The sequence below is a fragment of the Salvia miltiorrhiza genome, unplaced genomic scaffold, assembly GCF_028751815.1.
Source record: "Salvia miltiorrhiza cultivar Shanhuang (shh) unplaced genomic scaffold, IMPLAD_Smil_shh fragScaff_scaffold_173, whole genome shotgun sequence".
Classification (NCBI taxonomy): domain Eukaryota; kingdom Viridiplantae; phylum Streptophyta; class Magnoliopsida; order Lamiales; family Lamiaceae; genus Salvia; species Salvia miltiorrhiza.
In genome coordinates this window covers 577,714-590,925 of record NW_026651437.1, presented here as the reverse complement: position 1 = coordinate 590,925, position 13,212 = coordinate 577,714, and positions in this window count along the sequence as shown.

Genomic DNA, 13,212 nt, shown 5'->3' with positions numbered 1-13,212 from the left:
TCTCTACATTTTTTTCCTTTCCATTCTTGCCGTCCCGCTGCTCTGTATGATCCCGCTGCTCTTCATCCTCAACTGAATTATCAACCACCCGTATGGAATGACATTGCTGATTTTGCTGAGGCTGTTGATGTTGGCTCTTCGGATTGAACTGAGTGTTGCTAGGAAACTTTCCTGGTGTGTGCTGCGCAGCTGCTTGGTTGGCCATCTGACCAACTTGAGTCTCCAACATCTGCACTTGTTTAGACAGTGATGAAACATGATTTCCTATTTGACTCACTTGGGTTTCCATGTTGGTCTTCCACGCACCTACATTCGTTTCCAAACCACCTATCTTTCCCAACACCTGCTTCATCATGTCTTCCATCGAATCTTTCTTTGGCTCATTGATAACTCCTCCGCTAGACACAGAAAATCCAGGTGGAGGCTGCAAAGCATTGTTCGGATTGCTGTAAGAAAGGTTAGGATGCGGGCGTGCTCCTGGCTGGAACTGCTGCTGACCCTGTTGAAATTGTTGATTTCTGCCATACATTCCTGGTTGTCCTTGCTGGAAATTCCCATAATTTCTGCCATTCACAAAATTGACATCTTCCATGCTTGACGGGTCTATCACAGCTTGCACATGACGTCCAACATTCAACTCACCAATTTTTGTAGTCAGCTCTGCCAACTGTGTAGCCATCGCTGCCTGTTGAGTAACCATTGCTGCCATAGGATCAGAACTTGACGCAGCTGCAACCTTCTTCAATTGTACTCGCTCAGATGGCCATTGGTAGCTTGTAGAAGCCATGCTATCAATAATGCTCCATGCTTCAGAACTGCTTTTCTGCAATAGAGAGCCACCTGCAGCTGTATCCATGTGCATCCTTGTACGCTCCCCGCAGGCATTGTAGAACATGATCACGAGCGTGCCTTCATCAAATCCATGGCTTGGGCACTTTCTGAGCTTCTCCTGATACCGCTCCCAAGTCTCCGCTAGCTTTTCTCCATCGTACTGTTGAAACTGCACGATGTCCATCTTCAACTTCAACGTAAGGCCAGGCGGATGAAACTTGCGTAGGAATGCATGAGCCAAATCCTCCCACACGATATTCTCTCCCAGCTGCAGCGTATGATACCACGACTTCGCCTTATCCCGCGGTGAGAAGGGAAAAAGACGAAGACGAATAATGTCATCAGGGACACCATTCATCTTCACCGTGCTACACAGCTCCAGGAAATGCGCTAGGTGCGCATTAGGGTCTTCAATCGCTTGTCCACCATATTGGCTCTGTTGGACCATCGTGATCAAACCCGTTTTCAGCTCAAAGTTGTTAACGTTCACTCGTGGGGGCTCCTGGTACACATACTGTGGTATGAACGCTTCATTGATGGCTGGTTGTTTCTGAGCCTCTCTTGTCTCCTGTGCATCAAGTAGCTTCTTCAACTGCTCTTGCAAAGCTCGAATTTGGATTTGCTCTGGAGTAGCCATCGTTTCTGTCTCAACTTGATCGTTCTGCTTCTTTAGGTTGCGCAAGGTCTTATTGATTTCAGGGTCAAACTCAAAGAGAGGATTTCCGTGAGATCGTGTGTTCATATGCAACCTACAGAAACACAACTTTTAACAGTCACAAAAGAAAAATAAAAACAAATAAAACCTACAGTACTATAAAGTCCTATCGAAAATATTAAAGCAACTTCTTAACAGTCCCCGGCAACGGAGCCAAAAAGTTGATCACTATTTTATTAGCAACAAAAATACCGCAACTAACACGGTGTAATCGTAGCACAGAAATAGCAAGCAGAGTATCGTATCCACAGAGACTGTAAAACGAAATTACTTTATCTATCTCCTAAACAGACTCTCACAGTATGCAGGTAAACGAAAGCAGGAAGGTTTAATTAACTTAAACTAAAACGCAAATAACAATAATTAAAAACACGTAGGAAAATTCGAATATTAAAAGACAACTGATCCTAGGGTAGTAAATTCATTAACTAAATCCACATAATAAATCTATTAATCCTATGTACCAGTTTAATCCAGTTATGATGAGAGATCACTTAATTAATCAATCACTCTCGCTAGAGCAGCAACGATCGTAGATTAGTAAATTATCTATCTCCGTTAGGTCTTAAGAAAATCTACTAACTCCCAATAGCTCCTAAGAATAGCTCCCTATGATCCACCTATCTCCGCTAGGTCTCAAGGTTAAAATCATATCATACATTCCTGAATCCGCTAAACAGTTATCTCCGCTAGGTCTCAAACGAATAGCTAAACATGCAAACTATTGATCAGATAATTCACAAGAAATTAAGCACCAGGAATTATGAATCATAAACTGGAAGGCACAAAGGTATTAACAAATAAATCACATAAATTCAATCAACTATTTACAAACCCTAGAATCAGCTAAAGGAAACTAGCCAGACATCGTAAAATAAAACATAAACATAATTAAAAAGAAAGCAATAATAAAAACTGAATTAAATAAAAACTGAATAAAAAAGAATGTAGCAGCTTGAATCTTCAATCTTGTGGAAATCCAATCCAAGCAATAAAAACTGGAAAGCAATAAATTCTAAAGCTATGAAATTGAAAAACTAAAGTTGGGGACTGAAGAGGGAACCCAAAATAGGTCAAAAGAAGACCTATTTATAGTACCAGGGTAAAATACAGAGTTTGAGCTCGAAAAGGACTTGAAAAATGCCTAAAAAACGCAAAAATACGGAGGTGGCGCCGAAAACTCGGCGGGCTACCCGGAGGTCGCCGGCCGGTCGCCGGCTCTTTCCCAAAAATCCTTCTTCGGGCAGTGGTCGCCGCCCGGTCGCCGCCGTTTCGCTACTGCGCGCGACTTTCTTGTTTGGGTCATAACTTTCTCGTCCGAACTCCGATTTATGATCCGTTTTCGCTCACGAACTCGTATCGAGACAATCTACAACTTCTATTTCGGGTAAGTTTTCCAAATTCGAACTCAATAAACCTGAAATTTCCTTCAAAGTTCGAGTAAGAAACATGTTTCAAAAGATAAAGCAAATTAAGCATAAAACAATCATCCAACACTTAGTTTCCTATAAAATTGACATCATATGAACACTAAAACCATGGAAACATGAGTGTTATCAGCACCAGCCGACCAGAGAGATAGATCTAAGTGGTGCGAATTTCATGCCGACCATGGACACCGAACGGAGGATTGCATTGCATTACGATTGGAAGTGGCGCATTTACTCAAAGAAGGTCACCTAACTGAGTTCCTAACAGACAAGGGTCAACACACCCTCAAGCATGGAAGTGATAGACGAGACAAGCGCAGAGAAGTCACCCCACCCAACCCGCCAAACCATGAGAGAACAGTCAATGTCATTTCTGGCGGATCAGAGGTTAGCGGGATTACACACTCTGCTGCAAAGAGGCATACCAGGCAAGCCAGGTCTAGCAGAACGAGAGAAAGTATGACTGGTCAAGCTGTGACAGACCAGCCAACCCAGACAATCAGCTTTTAAACTACGGAATCAGACAAGCTTCTTAACCCTCATCATGATGCTCTAGTTATTTCTATTTATATTGCCAATTGTTTAACGAAACGAGTGTTGATCGATAACGGCAGCTCTGCCAATATCATGTTTATTAATGCTTTCAGGGAGATGGGTTTGAACGAGTCAAACATAACTAGGAAGACCGATGTCCTCATAGGCTTCAGCGGTGAGAGCAAGACAACCGTAGGGGAAATCGACCTTCCCGTCTACGCCGAAGGGGTCAATTTGTCAACAAGATTCCTGGTGATCGATGCTCATTCCGCATTCAACGTCATCCTCGGTCGCCCATGGATCCACGATATGGAAGCAGTCCCTTCCACCTTTCATCAAGTGGTGAAATTTCCGACCAAGTGGGGCGTCAAGGAGATCATGGGAGAACAAAAGGACTCCAGAGCCTGCTACCAGACTACCATGAAGACAAAACACGCTCAATAGCAATTACAGAAAGAGGGTTCGCCCAACACCAAGACGGACCAGTCACCACAGCTAGAGCAACATGTGCAGCATGACCAACCAAACCAACCCGACAAGTCTGACAATCGAAAGCGGTCTGCCAGCTTTGCTGAAGAAGAAGCTGTGGAGATAGACGAAATCCAAATCAATACAGACTATCCGGATCATAAAATTCGGATAGGGGCACAACTCGATCCCAAACTTAGAGAGAAGCTTATTTTATTTCTTACTGAGCATTATGACTGTTTTGCTTGGTCCCATGACGACATGACAGGGATTGATTCGAGCATTATTGTTCACAGGTTACAGGTAGACCCACATTATCCACCAAGGAAATAGAAACGAAGAAAATTTGCTCCCGAAAGAAACCAGATCATCAATGAAGAAGTCACAAAGCTTCTACGGAACGGACTTGTCCGGGAAGCACATTACCCCGAATGGCTAGCTAATGTGGTGGTAGTGAAGAAAAAGAATGGCAAGTGGCGCGTGTGTATCGACTTCACAGACCTCAACAAGGCGTGCCCGAAGGACTCGTTCCCTCTACCACATATTGACATGCTAGTAGATGCGACAGCTGGTCATGAGCTGTTGAGTTTCATGGATGCATACTCTGGATACCATCAAATACGGATGCACCCTGACGACGAGGAGAAGACCTCATTCATGACCAACATAGGGCTATGGTGCTACAAGTATATGCCATTCGGATTGAAGAATGCTGGAGCAACGTACCAACGCCTAGTCAACAAGATGTTTGAGAGGTTAATTGGGCACACGATGGAGGTCTACATCGACGACATGCTCGTCAAGTCCATCCAGGCGAAGGATCATATTGATCATCTCAGACAAACATTCAGCATCCTAAGGAACTACAATATGAAATTAAACCCTACTAAGTGTTCATTTGGTGTAACTGCAGGAAAATTCCTAGGCTACATGGTGACACAAAGAGGGATAGAGGCCAACCCCGCTCAAATTGATTCAATCCAGAGGATCTCTTCACCGACGTGTGTGAAAGACGTCCAGAAGCTGACTGGGAGGATAGCCGCACTTAGTCGTTTTATATCAAAGTCATCCGAAAGGTGCAACCCATTATTCAACACCTTACGAAAAGCCAAATCATTCGAGTGGACAGAGGAGTGCGAATCCGCCCTACAGGAACTCAAGCAGTACCTAGCCAGCCCACCTCTTCTAGCTAAACCAAAGGATCATGAAACCTTGCTGGTCTACTTGGCTGTGTCCGATACAGCCGTGAGTGCGGTGTTGGTCAGGGAGGATGATGGAAAGCAATCTCCAATTTACTATGTAAGCAAATCTCTTTTGGATGCAGAAAAACGGTATAGCCAGTTGGAGAAACTAGCTCTCGCATTGGTACACGCAGCTAGAAAGCTACGCCCTTATTTTCAGTGCCATCCAATCCAAGTCATAACCACTTATCCACTCAAGGCCATTCTCCACAAACCAGAACTCTCAGGACGACTGACCAAGTGGGCGGTGGAGTTGAACGAGCATGACATAACATTCAAGCCACGCACGACTCTTAAGTCTCAGGTACTAGCAGATTTCTTAGTTGATTTTACTCCTAACCTTACCATGCAGGCCGACAAGGAACTCTGCTGCATGACCGAGCAACCCGACCAAGTCGGAGCGTGGAGACTATATGTAGACGGGTCCAGTAATATGCGAGGAAGTGGACTAGGTCTTGTCCTCATCTTCCCACTAGGCGACGTGGTGGAGCAGTCCATCCGCTGTGAGTTCAAAGCCACCAATAATGAAGCAGAGTACGAAGCCATGCTGGCCGGACTCGGACTAGCAAGGAAAATGGGAGTTAAGCGAATCAGCGTGTTCAGTGACTCTCAGCTCATGGTCAACCAAATACAAGGTGCTTACCAAGCCAAGGATGCTAAGATGGCCGCCTATCTGGGCAAAGTCAAAGAACTTCAGTCCAGCTTTGAGGAGTTCACCATAGCCCAAGTTCCGAGAGGAGACAATAGCCACGCAGATGCCCTCGCCAATCTTGGGTCGTCTATCCAAGCTGCAGAGCCCAAGACAATTCCGATCATCTGCCTCAAATGGTCTGCCATTCGGAAAGACAAGGAGGACCAGGTGGTGGAAGTATCACCCGAACAGACTTGGATGACCCCTATAATGGAGTACTTGGAGCATGACAAGCTACCCGACGATAGGAATGAAGCCCACCGACTTAGGGCGCAGGCCGCCCGATTCTCCATTATTCAAGGTAAGTTATACAAACGTTCTTTTACCGGTCCATACTTAAAATGCATTAACCCTGCAGAGGCGAAATATGTCTTATCTGAGTTGCATGAAGGAGAGTGTGGAAACCACTCAGGTGGAAGAAGCTTAGCACACTGAGCATTAACCAACGGATATTATTGGCCTACCATGAAAGCCGACTCAGCCAACTACGTCAAAAGATGCGATAAATGCCAACGGTTCGCTCAAGTGTCACACCTACCCCCGGAACCACTGACCGCCATCACATCACTATGGCCTTTTATGAAATGAGGGATGGATATCGTAGGTAAGCTACCTACAGCACCTGGACAGAAGGTATACATGTTAGCCGTGACAGATTATTTTAGCAAGTGGATCGAGGCGGACTCATTCCACCAAATACGAGATAAGGAGGTCAAAAGCTTCATCTGGAAAAACTTGATTTGTCGATATGGGGTTCCAAAGGAGATCATCACAGACAACGGATCACAATTCATCAGTGCAGAATTCCAAGACTTTTGTAAGTTTTGGAATATCAAGCTGAGCTTCTCCACCCCAAGGTATCCACAGGCAAACAGACAAGCAGAGTCTTCCAACAAGACCATTATGAACACTCTCAAGAAGAGGTTGGAAAAGGCTAAGGGAAAGTGGGCAGACGAACTACCCGGCGTGCTCTGGTCATACCGAACAACCACAAGAACTTCGACAGGAGAAACTCCTTTCTCATTAGCCTACGGAATGGAAGCAGTCATACCCACCGAAAGTGAAGTGCCTACCGCCAGGTACGAGCTCACCACAGACATCGACAATCAAGAGGCTATGTGCCACGAGTTAGACCTACTCGATGAGAAAAGGAACAAGGCGAACATCAGACTTGCCTCATATCAACAAAGTGTTGCCAAACACTACAACAAGCACATTCGTACCCGAACATTCCAACCAGGTGATTGGGTACTCCGGAAAGTATTTCAGAACACCAAGGAAGCAGGAGCAGGCAAGCTCGCCCCAAATTGGGAAGGCCCTTACCTGATCACTAAGGTAGTCGGACACGGAGCATACAAGTTACAAACGATAGACGGACGCGACATCAACAATAGCTGGAATGCCATCCATCTCAAGCAGTATCACGTCTAACTCTACACTCATTTACTTCTTTAGGTCTTACGAGACCCACCCAACTTACTACGCGATTACTGACCTTTCCATGCAGGTCAGAACTACATTTGGGCTTGATCCCTTAAAAGGGTATGTAGGCAGCTCTATGGAGCGCAACCCCCCCACCCCTACCAACCGGTCATCCCTACCATACATACTGCACATCAACTTAGAGTTTTTAGCTTAAGCAACAATTAGCCACACGCTACATTGAAGGGACAACCTCGTGTTACAACACATACCCCAACCAACTGAACCAGCCCTACGTGCACTTAGATAAAATGGGGAATGAGCGTTACAGTCTGCACAACCAAATGGATCACAACTCGATTAAATATTAAGGGTAAAACCCAGGAGGCCGGCCAAGCCGGAAAACTTCGAGTTACATAGTAGAGTAGACTAACTATAAGCTTGGCTATCAAACTAGCACAAGCTCATACTATAGGAGAGAATACTAAGGAAAATCGTCCACATAGAGTAGACTCATAGGCACACAGGCCCGAAAGCTCTAAAAGTTAAGATATTATAAGTCTATTACAAAACCAAGTCAAGTTTGCAGATAATAAAGCACAATCATCAATCAGTAGAGGGGCCACCAGTGTCCAAACCTCCAAGCGAAGCAGCAAGATCCGCAACCTCGGCAGCCTCCTCAGCTCTCTTCTCCATCAGCTCGGCATAAGCCTCAAACATCGACGCCGTGTTCCAAGTCCCAGCCCGACAGTCCAAGTAATCTTGAACCATTTGGGCCCTAGCCTGGACCTCCCTCTCAGTACCGACAAAATCAAGCTTCTCCGTCAAAAATGAAACCGTAGAGTTAACGGCCTCAAGTTGCTCCTCCAAAGTCTTCGCCCGATCACCTGCTAGGCGCCCAACATCAAGCTGAGTTTGCAACTCTACCTTCAAACGTGCAATCTCCTCATCACGACCCTTCAATATGTCGTCCAAATCAACCCGCTCAGCTCGAAGTTTCTTCACACTCTTCTCCAACTCTCGGATCCTTTCCGACAAATGAAGCACGCCCTGCAAACCCTACAGAAGCAATAGAGATAACATGAATTAACAACTAGTCAACCACACTTGAAACAAAAGAAAAAATAATTGAAACTAGTATAACTCCTACTCACCAGAAAGATATGGTCGACAGTGGCATCAGAGGCGCCAGACTTCAATCCAACCAAGGCATTGCGATCCTCTGGCCAAAGTAACTTGCCCAACTTCTTGCGGAACGGGCGGACATCCGCGTGTGCAGAAGCATCAAACGGAAAGGTAAGACGAATAGAGTCACTAGCCCAATCAGCATCATCATCGTCATCACGCCTCCTTTCCTTGCCCTTTTGAACCAGCGAAGTAGAGACCGGAGTAACAGGCGAAGCGCGGACCGGAATGACTGTCTCGCTGACCTCGAGATCACTAGAGACCTCGGTCACCTTCTTTTTCTTCCTTCCCGCACGCATCTTCTCCAACGCAGCATCGGGCCCCTTCATCTCAAACCGATAAGACTTCGACATGACACGTGCTGCAAAAGCCCGTTCCTTTACCGTCAGTTCAGGTATGATCTGAGAGCCTTGTCGTCCGTATAAAGTTTCCAAAGACGTAGACAAAAAGACCATACGAGGCGGAGGGCGAGTCGACAAGGAGACCGTACCTTCTGAAGTAAAGGAAGTGCCCCTCCACAGCGAACTTTGCCTCAAATTATCGTCAGACAAGATAACCCGCCAATCACGAGCCTCCTCGGGATAGCTCAAGATTTGCTTACGTCTCTCTTTAACACCCAACCGAATAGTAGGATAAGGAAAGTTTTTCAGATCTGCAAAACAATGAAAGAAATACTTATTAAGTCAATGATGGTAGACAAACATACAAATATAGTTCACTTCAACACTCACTAGCAGAACTCCAAGCATAAGGTATCTCAGACCCATCAACCAAACCCAAAGCTTCACAAGATACAAAGAAATACTTCTTTTTCCACCTTGTATGCAAGGTGTCAGCACCCAAGATCAAGGGTGACCTGTTACCCCTAACCTTCAACATATACCGACCGATATCACCTGGATTAGATGCCAGATGATAAGTTTCTAACACCTCAGCCAATGTAATATCAATGTTGTTAATTTCCCCAAACACCTGCAAAGCCATCAAAACACGCCATACAGTCGGCATCAACTGACCAGGAGGAATCTTATGGTAGTCGCACATCTCGACAATCAATCTAGGAAGTGGAAGACGACACCCATCTTTAAACATCTGAACATACATGCAGGTCCACCCGGGCAAAACCCAATCAGCTCGCTCAGGGCCTGAAGGAGAATGCAAGCTCACCCAATCTGGTATGTCGTATGATGCCCAGATCTCTCGCAAGTTAGCCAACGTCACCAATGATGATTCATTCTTCTTAAGTATGATGTTGTTAGGGCGACCCCCATCAATCATATCATCGCTATCCACCCCATTACCAGCCATGTAGTCAGGTTCCCCAGAGCAGTCAGCCATGCTCGGAGCCCCACGACTACAAGGCACCCCAACAGGCACGTCATCACTATCTAAATCGACAACTCTACTCGATGACTCCATAGAAAATCCTCGACTACGAGACATGTCAACCAAGCTACATAAAGCAAAGACGCCAACCAAGTTTACAATAGACACACACAACAATAGACGAAAGATAGAAATGGAGATATCACACGTGACTAACCAAGCATACCCTACACTACTAACATGATACATGTAACGACATTGACAAACGAAAATGAGAGCTATCATATAGCACCAACCCAACATGTTAAACATGACAGTCACACATATACCCATACTTGAACAAATAGAGATATCATATGTGACTAACTAAACATACCCTACACTACTAACATGATACGTATAATGGCATTGGCAAAAATGAGAGCTATCATATAGCACCAACCCAACATGTCAAACATGACAATCACACATATACTCATACTTGAACAAATGGAGATATCATACGTGACTAACTAAACATTGTCTACAGTACTAACATGATACATGTAATGACATTGGCAAACAAAAATGAGAGCTATCATATAGCACCAACCCAACATGTCAGACATGACAATCACACACATACTCATACTTGGACAAAATAAACACACCCCAAGAAACAATTATTTTACTATCTACTAGAGGGCCGGCGGATCAAAGGAGAGTTACACAAACGACAAATCGATCAAAGAACGAAGAAAATAGATAGCATGCTTGGAATATTCATAAAGAGCGTGGTAGAATATAGAGACAATAAACCAACCTTCTCAAAGCTTCCAAAAATCCTCTCTCTACAAACTCCACTCCAAAAGTCCAAGAACTCCAAATAAACTGTGTGAAAATGAAAGTCTTCCCTTCTTTAACTCATTATATATATAATGCAGTATATTTTTGTTTCGTGGTAATTTTTGCAGGCAAAATATGAGGGCTGTATATAAAGATTTAGACGTGGAAGTTGTAAGAGAATGTTAATAGGGAAAAATAAATTCACGAAAGGAGCTGTCAAACAACATTTTCATTAACACAACATTTGACATTTACATCAATGTACAACATAAAAAGACTACACTGCCCAAGCCACCTAGCTATACAAATCGATAGCCATGTCAGCCAAATATTACACTAATAAAGCTAACAACAGCAAGACTAGCTATGCTACCAGCTGCCATCCTGCCAAGAAAGTCAAACACGCCAATTCTCCAACTCCAAAGGACGGGCAGCCTGCAACCCTCTTGGGCAGGAGGCCAACATGCCATCCAGCCTTGTTGCCATGCCTCGGGCATATGCCAGACACCATCCGGGCAGCAATCCCTCCCAGCCAAACCAGCCAAACACCATCTACACAACAACAGAAACCTCCAAATAGATTGGGCAATTCCCAAACCTGTCAGGCAAACACACGCTCAGGCGACAGCCATACCATCCCAACAAGACAAATACAGATCTTCATTCATTCTTAAAATCAGGAGATTTAATTAAAAAAAAAAAAAAAGAAGAAGAAGAAGAAAAAAGACAAAAGGAAAATAATAATAATACTAAGGGCTGAATCACAGCCCGTCAAACACTTCCCCGTCAAAGATCTGCCGCCGCCGCGACACCACCGCCGGAAGCCATTGTTGCCTCAACCGTCGACCTCCCCCGACCGCCACAACAACCATGTCAGATCTGGAAAGACGTCGACGTCGCTCCCTCCACCTCGAGAAACGCCACCGGCTCCATGAATGACACTCGCGCCGCCGCCACCAGTCCATCCACCGGATCTCACCACCCGCTGCAAAGCCGCAGCCGCGACCACCACAGCCACTGCTCGGAGTCGAGCACCGCGTCTCCTTCATCTTCTTTCTCCTCCGCAAAGTAGCGCCCTATGTGCAACTCACGCCGACAGCGGTCGCCAGACTCGCCTGGTCGCAAGTCGGACCTCGCCCACCAGCCCATGGCCGCCGGATCAGTCGCCACGGCAGGTGCTCCGCCGGGACGCACGACTGCATCGCCTCTCTTCCCTTCTTCTCCTAAAAGCGGCGCCTTTGAGTTATTGAGAAACCCTAGTGCCCATTTGGGCTACAGAAGACCGAAAATATGCATATGGGCTGCCCCATTTGAGCCATCACACACCGGCCATTTACACTTGGGCCATTAGCGCCCCAGAACCATTTGTGGGCCCACGAAGCGCCCCTAGGATTAAATCAGCCTATGGGCCACAAAATCTTATACACTATCAAAAATAATTACATTATATATATATATATATATATATATATATATATATATATATATATATATATATGAATGAGAAAAATGGGAAGATCATTTTTCCTAAAATTATATATCAGCTCAATTTTATTATAGGTAACCTCCTCACAAAAAAATTTGATTATTTCGCTATATTCACTAATCATACTCTCTATTTGATAAATATCAAACTAGAGAGTGGGGGACAAACTGTAGTGGACAAATTTCGTATAGCCCGTTTGAAATAATATCCGCGGCCCAAATACTCAATTCAGTCCACAAATTGAATTAATTAACGCAGCCATACGCTAAGTCATTCGGGCCCAACGACTCAAACCCTAGAAAGGGTAACGACTTGGGGAAGAAGGCAGGATGAGAAGATAAGCATCAATCCCACGAATATCGGAACAATTAGGGTTTGAGGAAACGTGTCAGCTAAACCCTAGCCGTCAGACTACCACAGTATAAATAAACATCAACTAGGTCACTCGACCCATGCAGTCATTCATACTCTCAGCTACTCCACCTATTCACGTTCTCAACTCTCTTCACTTGCTCGATCTCTACGCCTCCGCGCTCTCACGTTCTGGATTAGAGCTTGCTCTGACCAGTCAGACAGACCAGCCAGACAGACCAGTCCGACCGACGAGATTCATTATCTCATCTTTACTCTACTATTTAATCATCTTTACGCATTATATTCGTTTTTCTTATCAATTAATCCGAATTATTTGACTGACTTGAGCGTCGGAGGCCCTTCCATCGACACCCCCACCGGTGCTCCTTGAAGGGCTCTAACGTATTTGTGGTTTCAGGTTGCTAGTGCCCGCCGACCCAGACGTGCCCGACGTCCTATTCAAGTGATTGTTGGATCCATCCCCAACATACATTATAGCAAAATAAATCATATCCTACGTGGCATCGTATAATCACTTCATTCTAATTTTCCTCAATTCTCATTCATTCTTATTTATTTATACATTTGTAATCAATTTTTACATTTAAAAACTATTAAATAATCATATAAATTTATAGATAAATTCTATACTATTAAATAATTGTATAAAACTATTAGAAAAAGTCTGTACTAAATCCAACATA